Source organism: Pan paniscus, chromosome X (genome assembly GCF_029289425.2).
Source record: "Pan paniscus chromosome X, NHGRI_mPanPan1-v2.0_pri, whole genome shotgun sequence".
NCBI classification, from domain to species: domain Eukaryota; kingdom Metazoa; phylum Chordata; class Mammalia; order Primates; family Hominidae; genus Pan; species Pan paniscus.
This window is the reverse complement of record NC_073272.2, coordinates 151,075,839-151,092,908: the sequence shown is the minus strand read 5'-3', so window position 1 is coordinate 151,092,908 and position 17,070 is coordinate 151,075,839. Positions and strand designations below refer to the sequence as shown.

The 17,070-nt window shown below is 49.7% G+C and overlaps 1 pseudogene; it reads left to right on the top strand.

The window, feature by feature from the left end:
- Nucleotides 1-322: 322 nt before the first annotated feature.
- LOC112438548 (U6 spliceosomal RNA) lies at nt 323-416 on the top strand (annotated as a pseudogene).
- The last annotated feature ends 16,654 nt before the right edge of the window (nt 417-17,070 follow it).

The window sequence follows — 17,070 nt, the reverse complement described above, 5'->3', positions numbered from 1 at the left end:
TGTGTATCCTATGTCATTGTTGTCATTTCCATTTCTCCGATTACTAATGAATCTGGGATCCCAGCATCTCTTCACATACTTACTTGCCAGCCTTTTCAGTTTCTTCTCCTAAGAATTGCCTATGCATATGCTTTGCTCATTTTCCTGTTGGGTCTTTTTCTTGTTGTTTTGCAGAATGTTCTTGTATATTTTATCCATTAATCTCCTGTTGCTTTTAAACAGCAAATATCTTCTCCCTATCTGTTGTCTGTCTGTTAATTCTATCTGTGCTGTCCTTCATGGAAAGGAATCCTTAATTTTGCTGTAATCAAACCTAATTTGAGTGCTCATTTCAGCAGCACATATACTAAAGTTGGAACTATATAGATAAGATTAGCATGGCCCCTGCACAAGTTCACGAAGTGTTCCTTAAAATTAAAACAAATAAAATACAATAACAAATCTAATTCAAGGCTGACAACACAAGGGTGGATGGGTCAGGGACTATTGTGCAAACAGAGTAAGTGCTACCGTGCGTGTGTGCGTGTGTGTGTGTGTGTGTGTGTGTTGTGCATGCGTGCAACCTCTAACTGAATGTCAACTCCCAGGAATGGGTCTATTGCCCAAACTTTAGGCTTAACTGCTCCCCTGCTCCCTGCAGTAACACATACAGTTCAGTACAGCAGTTCTCAGATGTCCCTGTGCACTGGAATCACCCCAAAGGCTTGCTAAAACCCAGATTACTGGGTGCCACCCCCAGAGTTGCTGAGTCAGCAAATCCGGAGTGGAGGCCCAAGGATCTGTGTCACAGATAAGCTCCCAGTGACACTGATGTTAGTGGCCCAGAGGCTCACTTGGAGAACCACTCTAGGGTAAGCAGGGAATGCCAGCATGTTGCTGAGGCTCTGAAGAAATAGAAAGTATGGCTGCTTGTCAGCTGGCCAAGCAGCACCAGGAAGACTGAGGAAGATAGGAAAGTCACTCGTAATCACCGAATGCCAGTGCTAAAAGGCACCTCTGGGGCCACAAAGGCCAAAATATTTGACGGAGGTCAAAAATGAGACCCAAAGGGCGTCAGTTACTTGACCAAGGTCACCCAATTAAGTGGTGGCTGAGGTCCTGTGTGGTGGCTCACACCTGTAATCCCACACTTTGGGAGGCTGAGGTGGGAGGATTCCTTGAGCCCAGGAGTTTGAGACCAGCCTGGGCAACATAGGGAGACTCCATCTGTAAAATAAATAAATAAATAAATAAATAAATAAATAAATGTTGGCCGAGGCCAGACTGCCTGATATCAATGCTGTTTTCTCTTCACATTCCCCACCCTAGTTCTCTTAAGGGACACATGTGCGCCCCTCCACAGCTTGAGGACTTGCTTTAAAATGGTGGAGGGGCGCCCTTGACAGTCACCCCATAATATTTCCCACCAGCACAACCTTTATCACAGCTTGTCTAGCAGAAAGAAGCCACGCAGTGCCTAGAATGCATCCATGTGACATGCAGCCCTGCTATCCCTCATTCCTTCCTTTTTGGGCATTCTGAGCAGCACTGGGGGCCATTGGGTGTGTATAGGAAGGGAGCGTGGAGTGGTGGATGGGGAGGCCTAGACAGATCCGCCCCAACACCCCGGCAGATTCTATCGCTGCTTGTCTCTGTCACTCACACTGGCAGTAGGCTTCCTGGGGCAAGGACAAGGGCTTCCTCCTCATGCCCACTGGCCCCGCATTTGGGACCCAATGCCTCTCCCCACCCCCCAGGCAGGAGGGCAGGAGAGCAGGAGGGGAAGGGGACTTGATCCTGGCCTCCTCCTCCATCTGGCAAGGGAGATAGCATATTTTCTGGGCTGGCAGTGAAGAATGGGGAAGGATAGTGGAGAAGCTAAAGCCAGGGGCAGCAACCCCTATGCTATGCAGCTCCGCAAGGTGACAGGGACCCCTCCAAGAGAGGAGACTGGCTGGGGAGGAAGGGAAATAGAGAGGGGAGTTGGAGGTTGGAGAGAAAGGAGGGAAGGGAGGTGGGGAGGTGGTGCAAGAAAACAGAGAAGGAGGGGGGACAGAGGTGAAAGTGGTATGGAGCGGGAAGGGAAACTGAAAGGGAGGGGAAGAGGACGCAGGGGAGGGAATGGGCAATAGGCTTGGAGAGCGAATGACCGAAGGTGGCTCCTCCAAGAGGGACCCTGCAGGGAGGCAGCTGGGTGAAGCGGAAGAGCCTCTGGTGCCCCAGCCACAGCAGGTAGTGGGGGATGGCTCAGTGCATGGGGAGCGGGAAGCTGGGGCCCTGGGGGCTCCTGTGAATGAGGAGAGGACATGGGAAGGGCTTTGGAAAGGGTGATATGCTTTTTGAAAAAGAAGCAGTACAGTGGAATGGCCCTGACACTATCAGCCCCCACTTTACCCCTACCCCTACCACCCCATCTTGTCTGTTTTTGTGTTTTCTGAGACTAGCTTCACTTTTTCATTTATTTATTTGTTTAGAGACAGGGTCTCACTGTGTCACCCAGGCTGGAGTGCAGTGGTGCGATCACAGTTCACTGCAGCCTTGAACTCCTAGGCTCCAGTGATCCTCCTGGCTCAGCCTCTCAAGTAGCTGGGACTACAGGCACACACCACCGCACCTGGCTAATTTTTTTTTTTTTTTTTCTGAGAGATGAGGTCTCACTATGTTGCCCAGGCTGGTCTCCAACTCTTAGCCTCAAGTGATCCTCCCATCTCAGCTTCCCAAAGCACTGGGAATACAGGCATGAGCCGTAGCACCCAGCCTTTCCACCCCACCTTGCATTCTCCCTCTTACCTTTCAGTTCTGGAAGTCCAGCCTCTCCTGTTTTCAGCAAAACATCAGCCAGGCTGGGGAGATTGGCAAGGCATTCAGAGACCCCAGTGCCATGGGTTGCCTACCGTGCCAATCAGACCTTCCACTACTCACTGGGCCACTGGGCACCCAACTGCACCAAGCCCCACTGGCCTTGGGGCCACAGAGTGGAGTCAGGCATAGGCCCTGCCAGCTGGGCTCAGGCCTCAGTGCTTGGCCACTGTCAAAGGGCTGCTTCGAAACTTTACCCTCACTGTGGGCCTTTCCGAGCCCTTTGCCTCAAATATCGAGGAATGGGCCAAGGAAAAGGGGCAGAAGGACATAGCCGGGAGTGACCCTTAAGCCCTTTGGCCTGCCAGCCTCTTGTCTCTTGGGCTGCCCTGGCTGTCCATGGCCTCAGCAGCTGCCACCACCACCTGTCCCTAAGCTCACAGGATCTCATTTATGACCTCACATGTTCCTCACAGGCTTTCATTCCTTCATCCAAATGCATTTATTGAGTCCTCACAATTAGCCAGGCACTGAGCTGAGCCCTGGGGTTTTCAGAGGCCCTGCCCACAGGGCGCTGCTATGAACCAACCCCTCATTTCCACAGTGCGGAGGGTGCTGGCACCTCTCCAGCATTCCTGAGTTTCCCCAAGCCCTGGATCTGCCTCTCCCAGTGCTGCTTTTACCAGGTTTCCTGGGGGCAGTCTCTCTTTCAAAAAGCTGTCAGCTCAGCTGGACCTCTGGCCTTTGGCATATGCTCCAGCCCCAGCCAGAGAGGAGGGTATTGCCCTTCTCCTGCCAGCAAGTCCTCCAGCCTTGCCAAAAGCCCCATCTTGAACCCCAGGTTCCCACACATGTGCCCTCCCCACCTCACCACCCCAGCTACTGCTACACACCAACTCTACCCACTCCCAGCTGGCTACATGTCCACACCTTGCCATGCCCTCATCTTCCCCCAAGCCTCAAGTGCCTGGCCAGGCCCTGCCCCTGCCCCCTGCCCTAGATCTAGCCCTCTGACCAGTCATCCTGCTAGCAGCTCATACTGCTCACCACTTGCTGTCTCCTTGGCTTCCAGATTTTCCTCCTCTCTCCCTGGCTGCTGCTTCTCCTGGTCTCATTCAGACTCATCCTCCTTAACCTATCCTTCACGAGTTGACATCCAAATACCAAATGATGGGGAGGATGTGGGAACATAGGAACCCTCAGACACTGCCGGTGGGAATGTAAAATGGCGCAGCTGCTATGGAAAACAGTTCGATTCCTCAAAAGGTTGAACATAGAATTACCATATGACCCAGCAATTCCATTCCAGAGTATATACCCAAAAGAACTGAAAACAGGGACTCAGGAGTTGTATATCAAAACAGGAACTGCACACAAATTTCATTCAGCATTATTCACAACAACCAAAAGGTGGAAACAATGGAAATGTCTATCAACAGGTGAATGAATAAGCAAAAGGTAGTCTAGCCATACAGTGGAACATTATTCAGCCATAAGAGGAATGAAGCCCAGGTGCAGTGGCTGCTTGAAACCCAGAGCTTTGGGAGGCCAAGACAGGAGGATCACTCGAGTCCAGGAGCTTGAGATCACCCTGAGCAACCTAGTAAGACCCCATTTCTACAAAAACATTTTTATTTTTTTGAGATGGAGTTTTGCTGTTGTCGCCCAGGCTGGAGTACAGTGGCACGATCTCGGCTCACCGCAACCTCTGCCTCCCAGGTTCAAGCACTTCTCCTGCCTCAGCCTCTTGAGTAGCTGGGATTACAGGCACGTGCCACCACGCCCAGCTAATTTTCTTTGTATTTTTAGTAGAGATGGCGTTTCACCATGTTAGCCAGGCTGGACTCGAACTCCTGACCTCAGGAGATCCACCCGCCTTGACCTGCCAAAGTGCTAGGATTATAGGTGTGAGCCACTGAGCCTGGCCTTACAAAAACATTTTTAAAAATAATAAATAAATAAAATTAGCTGGGCATCGTGGTATGTGCCTGTAGTCCCAGCTACTCCGGAGGCTGAGGTGGGAGGATCACTGTAGCCCAAGAGTTTGAGGCTGCAATGAGCTATGATCATGCCACTGCACTCCAGCTTAGGCAACAGAGGGAGGCCCTGTCTCAAAAAAAGAGAAGAAGAAGAATGAAGTACCAACTCATGCTACAACATGGATAGGCCTTGGAAACATTACACTAAGTGAAAGAAGCCACACAAAAGGACAAATATGGTCTGATTCCATTTCTACGAAATGTACAGAATGGGAAATCCGTAGAGATGGAAAGTAGATGAATGGGTGCCAGGGGCTGGGATAGTGAGAATGGGAAGTGACTGCTTCATGGGTACAGGGTCTCTTTTTGGGATAATGGAAAAGTTCTGGAACTAGATAGAGGTGATGATTGCACAACATTGTAACTGTACTAAATATCATTGAATTTTACACTTTGAAATGCTAAATTTCTTGTTATGTGTATTTTACCACTAAAAAAAAAAAAAAAAAAAAAAGCCAGCATTCGTTCCCTTTTGTCCTTGGCCATTCTACACTCTTACTCTGCTTTCAGAGTCCAGCTCCAGTCTTAGTGCCGCTCCTGCAACCTTGTCTCCTGTCCCCACAAGGCCAGGCTTGCTTTCCTCTGCTCCCCTCTATCCTCTGCCCTTCCATCCTGCTCTTAGGGGCCCAGGGCGTGGTCCAGTTTCTTTCTGCATCGCCAGTGCCTGAAATAGACCTGAAATACAGCAGGCGCTTAGTGCCTATTTGGCCCAAAAGTGAATGAACAAATAAGTCATGTCCTAACCCTTCGTGCTCAGATGGGGAAAGTGAGGGCCAGCGGAAGGGAAGTGACTTACCCAAGGTCGCAGGCTGGCCAGTGGTTGAGTGGAGACTAGAAGCCTTGGCCCAAGCCACTCCACAGGAGCCTTTTCTATCCTAACATATCCCTGCCTGCTCACTCTTCAGCATCTTTTCCAGCCTGCCTGCCCTCAGGGGTTCCCATCTCTTGTCCCTGGCTGCTTCTGGGACCTTGAACCAAATGAGCTCTGGGGGCTTGGCACTTTGGAAACCCTGAAGTCAGTGCTCCCTCCTCACATCAACCCCACTTGCTTCTGATGATTGCACACAAAGGAAACCTGCAGGACCCAAAGGCAACTGGGGAATAGCCCCTGGCACCAGTAAAGCCAAGCCATTCCTGAGACAATGCTCCCTCCATGGGAAAACTGCTGGAAACAGGTGGAAAGGGAAGCCTGACAGTGTCTGCTATCCATTTGGCTCTTAAGGACTGAGTGACCTGTCTCTGCCCAATGCTTTTAGCATCACTCATGCTGCTGCAGGCATGCTCCATTCTGTCCCCAGTGAGAGGGGGCTAGCAGGCGAAACACTGCCTGATGTCTCTGAAGTTCACACAGCACAACTGTGCACCAGCACCGCTGTGCTCTGTTCTTCCCTGGTTTGCAGAAAGGACACAGGTATTGAAACTCACAGAGAGGTCCCAGGAGCAGGCTGGAGGATGAGGACCCGTAAGGGCAAACAGGAACAGGTCCTGGGAGGGCCAGAAGCCAGAGCTCAACCCAAGGGTGGGTAGGCCAGCCTGGACTTCTCAGGCCATCTGGTTCTCCGTAGGAGAGAGCAAGGTGGGAACAATAAAGAAAACAAGAATTCTGGGGCTGGGCGCGGTAGCTCATGCCTGTGATCCCAGGATTTTTGGAGGTTGAGGTGGAGGATTGCTTGAGCTCAGGAGACCAGCCTGGGCAACATGGGGAAACGCTGTTTCTACAAAAAAAAAAAAATGAAAAAAAAAATTGCCGGACATGGTGATGCATGCCTGTAGTCGCAGCTACTCGGGAGGGTGAGGTGACAGGATCACCTGAGGCTAGGAGCTTGAGGCTGCGCTGAGCTGTGATCACACCACTGCACTCCAGTCTGGGTGACAGAGGGAGACCCCATCTCAAAAAAAAAAAAAAAAAGAGAGAAAGAAAGAAAGAAAGAAAGAAAGAAAGAAAGAAAGAAAGAAAGAAAGAAAGAAAGAAAGAGAAAGAAAAAGAAAAACCCAGGAATTCCAGGAGGTGCCAAAGAGCCAATCTCGTGTCACTTGCAAAACTATCTGACTTTACCGCTGCATTTCTTCTTCTCCAGGGCCACGGCGCCCCAGGTGTGCTCAGCCCCTGAGGAAGGAGCCCTGGCCCAGGAGTCCGTGGGCAGCCCCTCCTCATCTCTGTGCCAAGACGGAGTGGCATGGCTTTCTGTGCTTCGCCTCACATGTTGTAGGGAAGCAGAGGGAAGGCCAGCAACAGGTCAGAGCTGTGGCTGTGTATCCAAGGAAGCCCCCCACTCTAGCCCCTCTACTCAGGGCGGCAGGAGAGCTCTGAAGGGCCATGCCTGAAGTGCTAGGGCCACTATACTGACAGCTAGAGGAGTCCACAGGGCTTGAAAGGCTCCTGCAGTTCTCCTACAAGCCTAAATTCCACTATTAGAGATGGGATTCTCTGAGTTGAACGTTACCCTCTTTCCTCTGGTTTTTTTTTTTTTTTTTTTCTTTTTTTTTTTGAGACAGGGTCTCACTCTGTCACCAAACTGGAGTGCAGAGACATGATCTAGGTTCACTGTAACCTCTACCTCCTGGGCTCGAGAGATCCTCCCACCTCGGTCTCCCGAGTAGCTGGGACTACAGGTGCACACCACCATGCCCAGCTAATTTTTATATCTTTTTTGGTAGAGATGGGGTATCACCGTGTTGCCCAGGCTGGTCTCAAACTCCTGGGTTCAAGTGATCCACCCACCTTGGTCTCCCAAAGTGCTGGGATTACAGGCATGAGCCACTGCACCTGGCCCCTTCCTCCTTTAAGCTCTATAGTAACATTTCTAATAATGCTTGGCATGTGTGCAATATTAGACATCCCTCCTTCACGCTGTCATTGCTCTAGTATCTGGAGGCAGGCAGGGCAGGGATTATGAATCTGATTTTAGAGAAACTGAGGTCCAGAGAGGGCAATGGACTTGCACTAAGGGACCCAGCTAGCCCAGTACTCTTGACCTTGGACTTATCTGTCTCTACCCCTGCAGTCCACAACTGATCGTAACATCTTCTTTCCGCAGTACAGGAACAAGTACACAACTAACTCCAAAATAAACCCTTTCTTGGTGGCCTAGAATCCACATGGAGGCTACTGGGTTTAGAGTTTAGAGTCCAAACTACAATTCATTCGGCTAGCCTACAAACATCTTCTGGAATACCTCGTGTGAGCTGGGTCCCAGGCTAGGTACTTGAGGGCTGTGGGGTGGCTAATAATGGCTTCTAATCCCTGAATCCTGTGAATGCTAGTGTATGTAACAAAAAGGTCACTGTGGATGTGGTTAAATTAAAGACCTTGATATGGGGAGATTGTCTTGGATTATCTAAGTGGGCCCTAGATGCTATCATATGTATCCCCATAAACAGGGAGATTTGATGACACATACACACACACAGAGGAGAGGACCATGTGAAGATGGAGGCAGAGATTGGAGTGATGTGGCCACAAGCCAAGGAATGCATGGAGCCACCAAAGCTGGGAGAGGCAGGAAGGAGTCAGTTCTAAAGGCTCCAGAGGAAATGAGGTCCTCCCAACACCTTGATTTTGGACTTCTGCCCCCAGAACTAGGAGAGAATAAATTTCTGTCATTTTTCGGCACTAAGTTTGTGGCAATTTGTCACAGTAGCTACAAGAACAAGGACCAGACTCTGCCCTTGAGGAGCACCTAGTGAGTTAATCCGATACATGCCACATCGGGGGCATGAATGCCCGAATGTAGTCCCTCTTTCATGATCCAGGAATACTATCCTGGGACCAGGGGGCTTCTGAGAGGACAGCATCTGCTTTTAACACATGAGAAACCCAAAGCTGACTCTCCCCCGAGGGGGGGATCTGGATTTCCTGTAACAGAGCTTCTGGCCCTGCCCCCTACCTCCCACTCAGGTTTCAAGATCACAGGTGAGTATAAAGAATGGATTGATTACCCTTCCCAGGGGCATTTGCCAGTTAATAGGTGCTGAAGTCTCAGGTCAGAGAACTGAGCCTAATGGAGAAAATTCAGGTCCCTGAAATTCTCTCATCATCAGTGTAGCTGAGATGGACCATAGTCAAGAGGGATGAGGTAAGGGACTCACTCCCCACCCCATTCCTCCATGGGTTGTCCAGCGTTGCTTGGGATGGAGAGAGGCAGGCTGGATGTGGTGGTTCATGCCTGTAATATGAGCACTTTGTGAAGCCAAGGTGAGAGGATCACTTGAGCACAGGCGTTCAAAACCAGCCTGGGCTCCAGGTGGGCCAGCATCTCCCCATTGGCCAATTCCTGGTCACCCTGAACACACACACACACACACACACACACACACACACACACTGGCTTGTGTACCCCAGGGGCTCTTCCCTTTAGCTCCATGAAGCCTGCCAGCTTTGAACTGGAGGAAGGGAAAGAAGGGAGCTTAGGTGAAAGCCAGACAGCTTTGGGGGTTATGGAGGTAAAAGTGGGGCCTTGAGCTCTTTTCTCAGTTCCCTTCCAGGAAAAAGGGGATTACTGTGGCAGGGTCCAAAGCTACGACAGCCAGAAGCTTCTAAGAGGTCTATGGAGCCAGCCTCCTGTGCAGCCTAGCAGCCGTGGCAGAGGCTACTGGTCGAGTAATAATCAGAACAATGGTTCCCAGTTACCTGTTCCTTACTATGTACTCATTAATGTACTGAACAGTTAGCAAGTGGTTTTTTTTTGTAATTTAATTTAATTTATTTTTTTTAAGACAGGTTCTCATTCATTGCCCAGGCTGGACTACAGTGGCGCGATCCTGGCTCACTGCAACCTCTGCCTCCCCCGTTCAAGCAATTCTCTTGCCTCAGCCTCCCCAGCAGCTGGGATTACAGGCATCTGCTACCATGCACAGCTAATTTTTGTATTTTTAGTAGAGATGAGATTTCAACAAGTTGGCCAGGCTGGTCTCGAACTCCTGATCTCAGATGATCCAACCACCTTGGCCTTGCAAAGTGTGGGGATTACAGGCGTGAGCCACCATGCCGGGCCTGCAGGTATTATTTCTTTGGTGATTTCTATTATCATCCCCATTTTACAGATGGGGAACCTGAGGCACAGAGAAGCTAGGTAACATCTCCAAGGTCATACAGGGGTAGGAGGCAGGGGTAGGAGGCTGCCAGCTCCAACCAGGAAGCTCCTTGAATAAGAAAGCTCCTAAAACTCCTAAAGCTCCAACCAGAAAACCAACAGGCCAAGCAGACTAGCTAACCATCCTTCCCCCATCAAGACGTCACCAGCTAGAGTTGACTGGGGAGGTGGAAGTGAAGCAGAAGTCCCCATCCTCACAACTCTGTCCCTTTCCCTGAAGCGAAAGAACAGGCACCAGTCTCCCAGGAGCCCTTGCTGGTTTCAGAGAGTCTTTTCTCCTTCCTGCTGAGGAAGCTGGGCAGAGGTGAAGGCCTCTGGGCTACAAGAACTGAGGGCAATAAAAAGGTCAGTAGTGGGCCCCCTGGCAGAAAGGAGACTGAGGGGCAAGGAGCCAAGTGCTGCATACAGAGAGTGGGGTCTGGATGAAGGCAGGGTGGGAAGTAGGGAGAGAAGAAAGCCCAGAAGGACTTGTCTTGAAGATTGAAGTTTCTTACCAACCTGAGCTGCACTACCGAAGCAGTAGAGTCCAGACCAACGGCCAAAAACATGGGCTCTGGGGCCAGAGAGACTGGCCCAGCTCCATCACTTACTAGCAATATGACCTTGGGCATGGCACTTCAACTCTCTAAGTTTGGTTCCTTGGCCATAAAACTGGGGTGCCCCTAAGATCTACTACGGGGGGCTGCAGTGAAAATCAGGGAGGGTGGATGTGACACCCTCAGGGCAGCGCCTGCCCCGTACTAGATGCCACATTGAGATTAGCTGCTATTACTCTTTGGTCCTAACCTCAGTTGCTGTGGACAGCTGAATACTGTCTCCTAAAAGATGTCCGTGTCCCAATCCCCAGAACCCATGAATATATATGTGATCTTATATGACAAAAAGGTCTGTGCAGATGTGATTAAGTTAAGGATCTTGACAAGAGGAGAGTGTCGTGTCTTATCCAGGTGGGACCACACTAGTCACAATGGACTTAAATAGGGAAGAGGGAGGCAGGAGGGTCAGAGAGAAGATGTGATGACACCAGGCAAGCAGAGTTCAAAAATGCAGCTGTGAACCGAAGACTGCAAGTGGCCTCTACAAGCTGGAAAGACAAAGGAACAGATTCTTCCCTGGAGCCTCCAGAAGAAACACAGCCCTGCTGACTAACGCCTTGACTTTAGCCCGGTGAAACCCATTCAGACTTCTGACCTCCAGAGCTATAAGGTAATGTATGTGTGTGGCTTAAAGCCACGAAGTTTGTAGCAGTTTGTTCAACCAGTGATAGGGAGCTAATACAGCTGCTTTTCTATAGGTGCAAGTCTTTCCCAGCTGAGCCCATTACTTCCCCAAGCCTGCTGTCCTCCTTCCCCTTGGGATGCTTCCCTTCTGGTGCAGATTTCTGTCCCAGGGCCTGACAGTCTGGGGAGCTGCTGAGGTGTGGTTCCCGGACCAGCAGCATCAGCATCACATGGGGACTTGTAAGAAACATGAATGGTCTGGCCCCATCCCAGACCTATTGAATCAGAAACTCTGGTCTGACACCCAGGAATCTGCATTTGAACAAGCCCTCCATGGGATGTTGATGCACACTCAAGTTTGCCAACCACTGAGCTCATTGATTTGCATGTCTGCCTCCCTCTTTATAGAGCAGGTAGGGATTACTGCTGCCCAGGGTCAGCCTTGGCCAAGAGGGACCTGCCGCTATATGCCCACTGAGTGCCTCTGTCCCAGCAGCTCTTGGGCCATATTATCATTCTCTGCTTGTAGATCTTTCCCACTAGACTGTGAGTTCTGCCGGGGCAGAGGCTGTTTTTTGTTGTTGTTGTTTTGTTTTGTTTTTGCTTTTTTGAGACGGAGTCTCGCTCTGTTGCCAGGCTGGAGTGCAGTCGTGCAATCTCGGCTCACTGCAACCTCTGCCTCCAGGGTTCAAGTGGTTCTCCTGCCTCAGGCTCCTGAGTAGCTGGGATTACAGGCACCAGCCACTATGCCAGGCTAATTTTTGTAATTTTAGTAGAGATGAGGTTTCACCATGTTGGTCAGGCTGGTCTCGAACTCCTGACCTCGTGATCTGCCCACCTTGGCCTCCTAAAGTGCTGGGATTACAGGCATGAGCCACTGCGCCCAGCCTGAGGCTGTGTTTTCTTGTTCAAGGTTGTATGTATTCTTGGCATCTGAGTGCTTAGTAAATGCTCAGTCAATACTTAAGAGTATCTGACTGACTGAATGAATGAATGAAAGGTGTTCCCCTGCTGCTAGAGAGACACATGTGCCTAGCTCCTGTATTTCCTGTCACCTGGCAGTGAGATTTAAAGGCTTGGTCAAAGGAGTGTGTATTTTTGAAACACTCTCTAGGTGTTTTGTTTAAAAACAAAAAACTAACTCCATCCTGTTCCCCTTTTAACCTAGGGGACCAACCTTTCTTCCTCATGGCTTTGTGAACACCATATTCTTCACCCAGACCACTGCATCTGCCTGCTTCCCAGCTTATCAGGAGAGCCAGATGGTCCAGCAAGGACAGCCATAGTGACTGTGGAGAGAAGCATAACTGGAATAGTGAGCATGCCTCCAGGTTGCATACAAGACCAGAGCAACCACAGCAAACCAAGGTCAGGGCCAGAGCTGCTGCTTCACCTTGTATCCCCGTGGCACCTGTCCAGGGGCTCTCACAGGGGGCCTGCTGGGAAATGTGCGTTGAATCAAATTGACAATAATTACCACCGGCTTCAGGACGGGCGCAGTGAGAGTTGGCCCTGTCTGCTGGGCCCTCCCCTGCAGCTCTCCTCAGGGCCTGGGAACACCCTGAGCTCCACCCCTACGCTGTACAGATCAATGAATTGACTGCCCAAGTAAGCTAAGTGGGTTATGACACAGCTTTCAAAGTCAGCAACAAATAATCACTGACTGCTAATGGTCTATAAAGCACACACTTATGAAGAAGCCAGCCAGATGAATCCAACAGGACCCGAGGCAGCCTGTTGCTTCCAAGGCTGGCCTGTGATCTCTGTTGTGCTGGGTCCCCTGCCTCACTCCAGATGTGCTAGGTTAAGAAGCCTATGGTGCTTTGGGTGCTTCTGATGAGGAGCCTGGAGGATAGTGCCATGCAGGAGCCAGAAAGAGGACCAGGCTCTCGGGGCCAGCCCTCTGCCCAGGCTCCAGCCATAGCTGTCATGAGCACTCCAAGCAGGCAAGCAGACCTCTACCAGAGTTCTGGGCCTTCACAGGATGGCGGAGGCAGAGCAGTTAGGGGCCAGCTCCAGGCTCTAGACAGAGGAGGGAACCGGGTGGGAAGAGTAGCCAAGACACCAAGGCATACCAGGCTGGGTCAGGGCCTGCCACAGAGTGTCACATATGCTTATGGGTGACATGACTATTCTTGTTGCTGTCGACATACACTGTTACATTGCTTCCAGGAATGGCCTCATCTTCTCTTCACTGCCTGGGTAGGAGTTAAGATAGAGCGGCATCATCAATAACTGATTCTGGGCCACCGTAGGGTGCTCCCTTTAGGAAAATTGGGACACGCACCACTGGGGTCCAGTGATACGAAAGTGGGTAATCCTGTTGAAATTGTCAATGGTAGAAAGGAAAGTTTGAGATGGGAATTACATGCGACCCTTCAGGAACATCTGAATCCTCAGAGCTTCCTGCAAATCATGGCTGCCTGCCTGGAGGAGAGGGTGTTTAAAGACTGTTAGAGAAATCCATAGGGTTGAATAGGGCCCATATGGATGAGCAGGTGACCAGCTCAGGCTTCCTTCAGGTAGGGGAGGTTGGAGATGCTGGATGATCTCCCAGGTGATTCCAGCATTTGCTGGAGCTTACAGACAACAGTCAATCCAGCAATCCCAGCAGGTCACTGGCCAGGACCAGCCGTGGATCCTACTCTGCCAGGGTGAGCCGCTGTTCAGGACATGCTCTTGCTTGTCTCCCCTCCTTCCTTCCCCCTCTTCCCTTTGCCTCCTGCCCTGGCTCTCCTTTTTCTGCCCCACACTCCCACCACCTCAACTGTCTAATACCCAGGTCTCCTCCAGGGGCCCCACATTCTCTGCCACTTGGAGAGCTCCCTGCTTCTGACCTTGATGAGTTTTCCCCCGTACAGTGCCTCTTCTGAATTCTGGACCTTTATCTACCCGGTGCAGAGGCTTCTCTTTGAGATCCCACTGTCACCTCCACATCAAAAAACCCCTCCCTTCAGCTCCCTCTGCCTTCCCCCTCCCCCAGCAGCTCTCTCCCAGTCTCTCTCAGTCTCTGCCTGAGGCCTCTCCAACCTGACTTCAGACAGCTGGTCTCTAAGTGCCACAGCATGGAGAGGTGTTCCCTGACCTTGGCCATCCTGTGGCTTGTTTCCTCTTCTGCCCCTGCCATAGTTCCTACACCCATTCCCCCTCCCTGGCCTCCCGCAACAGCCTCCTCCTAACCAGTCTCTGCCTCCAGTCTTTTCCCTCCTCTGTCTGCTCCCACCTCCCCATTGAACACTCACTTGATCACTAGAGCCGCTAAATCAAATGCGAATTTGATCTGCTCACTCCAGTTCACAGTCTTCATAGCTCCAGTCCCCACAGGGCCCAGTACTGATCCAGATTCCTTACTTCTCCAGGATCTGCCCAAGCCTCCCCCGTAGTCAGGAGCAGCCTCTGGGTGTCTGTGAGCCACAGTCTGAGAAGCACTGACCCAGTCCAAACTCCTCACTCTCCTGGGGGCGGGGGGTAGGGTGGAAACAAAGCCCAGGGCTCTCTCCTCATCTCATGTCACTTGCGACCCTTTCCTGACACTATGGCCACACACACAGTGCTCTGCTCATTGCTCAGAAAAGGCACAAATTTCTCCTTGCCACTCCCTTTGCCTGGGCTAGACAGAGGGAGCAGGCCAAGGTTATGGAGCAGGGTGGTGTCGGGTTCAGGCAAACTCAACTGGCACAGCCAGCCTTTGGCAGTGCCAGGACAGGGTGCTTCAGCAGGTACAGCTGGCAGGTGCAATAGGGCAATAGCTGAGATGGCCTTTGTGACAAGGAGATTAGTGGCCATATGGGGAAATTGGGCAAAAAAATAAATATGTTGAGGATTATAAGAATCAGGTTTCTTGGCAGGGGTCGGGAGGGAAGTGTAAATATGGAAGAGTGGCATGCAAGAATCAACCCTGATTGTGGGATTCAAATGGCAAGAATTGGTGTGAATTCCCGGTTTTAGATAGATAGCTGTTTTTCCCCTGTGTCGTCACATTACAGAAGGGGTAAGGGAGCTCTCTGAGTCCTCTTCTTTTTTTTTTCTTTTCTTTTTTCTTTTTTTTTGAGACAGAGTCTCGCTCTGTCACCCAGGCTGGAGTGCAGTGGCATGATCTTGGCTCACTGCAACCTCTGCCTCCCAGGTTCAAGCAATTCCCCTGTCTCAGCCTCCTGAGTAGCTGGGATTACAGGCACACACCACCATGCCCGGCTAATTTTTGTATTTTTAGTGGAGATGGTGTTTCACCAAGTTTGCCAGGCTGGTCTCGAACTTCTAACCTCGTGATCCACCCACCTCGGCCTCCCAGAGTGCTGGGATTACAGGTGTGAGCCACGGCACCTGTCCGGGGGGCCTCTTCTTATGTAGGCATTAATCCGATTCATGAGGGCCCCATCCTCATGACCTAATCACCTCCCCAAGGCCCCACCTCATAATACCATCACCTTGTGTGTGGCAATTTCAGCACAGGAATTTGGGAAAGGGACATACAGAGTCAATCTATAGTAGTGTGTGTGCATGTGCATGATTATACATCCATCTGTTTCCTAGTTCTGTCCGCTGAGAGGGCCTAGAAGCAATGACACCCTGGTGGCAATGAGCATACCCAGCACCCAGATCTTAGTTTCTGAATAATATTGTCCACTGAAAGGAACCAGGTTTCTTAAGAGGAATGGTTGATTCCCTGGGACAGTGAAGTTTCAAGATGAACCTGAAACATCCGGTGCTGCCAAGAAAGTCAGGATGTGTTCAAAGAATGATGGGACCATGAGAAAAGGGGCTGCCACTGACCAAGTCTGGGACGATATGAGCATCAAAATAAACAACGAATTGTATATAAACCATGGAATAGGAGTTCATGAGCCCATGCCGATATGAACAAACAGGCAAACAAATGGGAGAGAAGGGAAGGCCCTTCCTAGAGCAGAATGCCAGCTAATAAATGTAGAAGGAACGATAGCATGAGAAAATCATAATTTGGCAACCATAATGATAACAACTAATTCAGGCAGGAAGTATCAATAGATGCTAAAACTAGTGGGTGAAAGTTTAATGAGGAACAGATATTTATACAATCGCAAGATACCTCCCCCTGATACTTATTAATTATTTATAAATTAATAAGTACAAAAGCCCTGCTAATTCACGTTACAGTGGAAAGATCTGACAAATAACACTTTAATCAAGTGATCAAAGTTAATGTTATCAGTAATGATAGCATTATCGTTATTCCGTATCATTACTCCATATTACATTAATCCATATTATATGCCACCTGATAGGGTGTACTGAGAACACATCACTCCCAAGGTATTCCAGAGGGAATATCAAGCAAACCCAAACTGAGGTACATTCTATATAATACTTGGCCTGTACTCTTCAAAAATGTCAAGGTCATAAGGAACAAGGAAAGACTGAGTAACTATTCCAGATTGCAGTAGACCAAAGAGACAACACAACTACATGCAACATATGGTCTGGGATTGGATCCTGGACGAGAAAGAAAACCAGGAAAAATAAAGTTGTTGTTGATGATGATGATGATGATGATGATGTTGATGATGATGGCAAAGATTTTTGTTTGTTTGTTTGTTGTTTTCACTACAAAGAGCATTAATTATTTGGACAATCAGGGAAATTTAAGTAAAATCTATGGATTAGGTAATGTTAAATGCTAATTTCCTGATTCTCATTGGTGTACTATGGTTTTGTAGGAGAGTGTCTTTAATTTTAGAAAACACACACTCAACTATTTAGGGGTAATGGAGCGTCAGGTCAGCAACTTACTTTCAAATGATTTGGTAAAAATAATAGTGAGAGAGACAGAGCAGGAGAGAGAGAACCATAAGACACATATGGTAAAATGTTAACAATTGGGAATCCACAGAAAGGTTAAAGAGGTAAAGAGTCCTTTTTGTTTTGTTTTGTTTTGTTTTGCTTTGTTTTGAGACAGTGTCT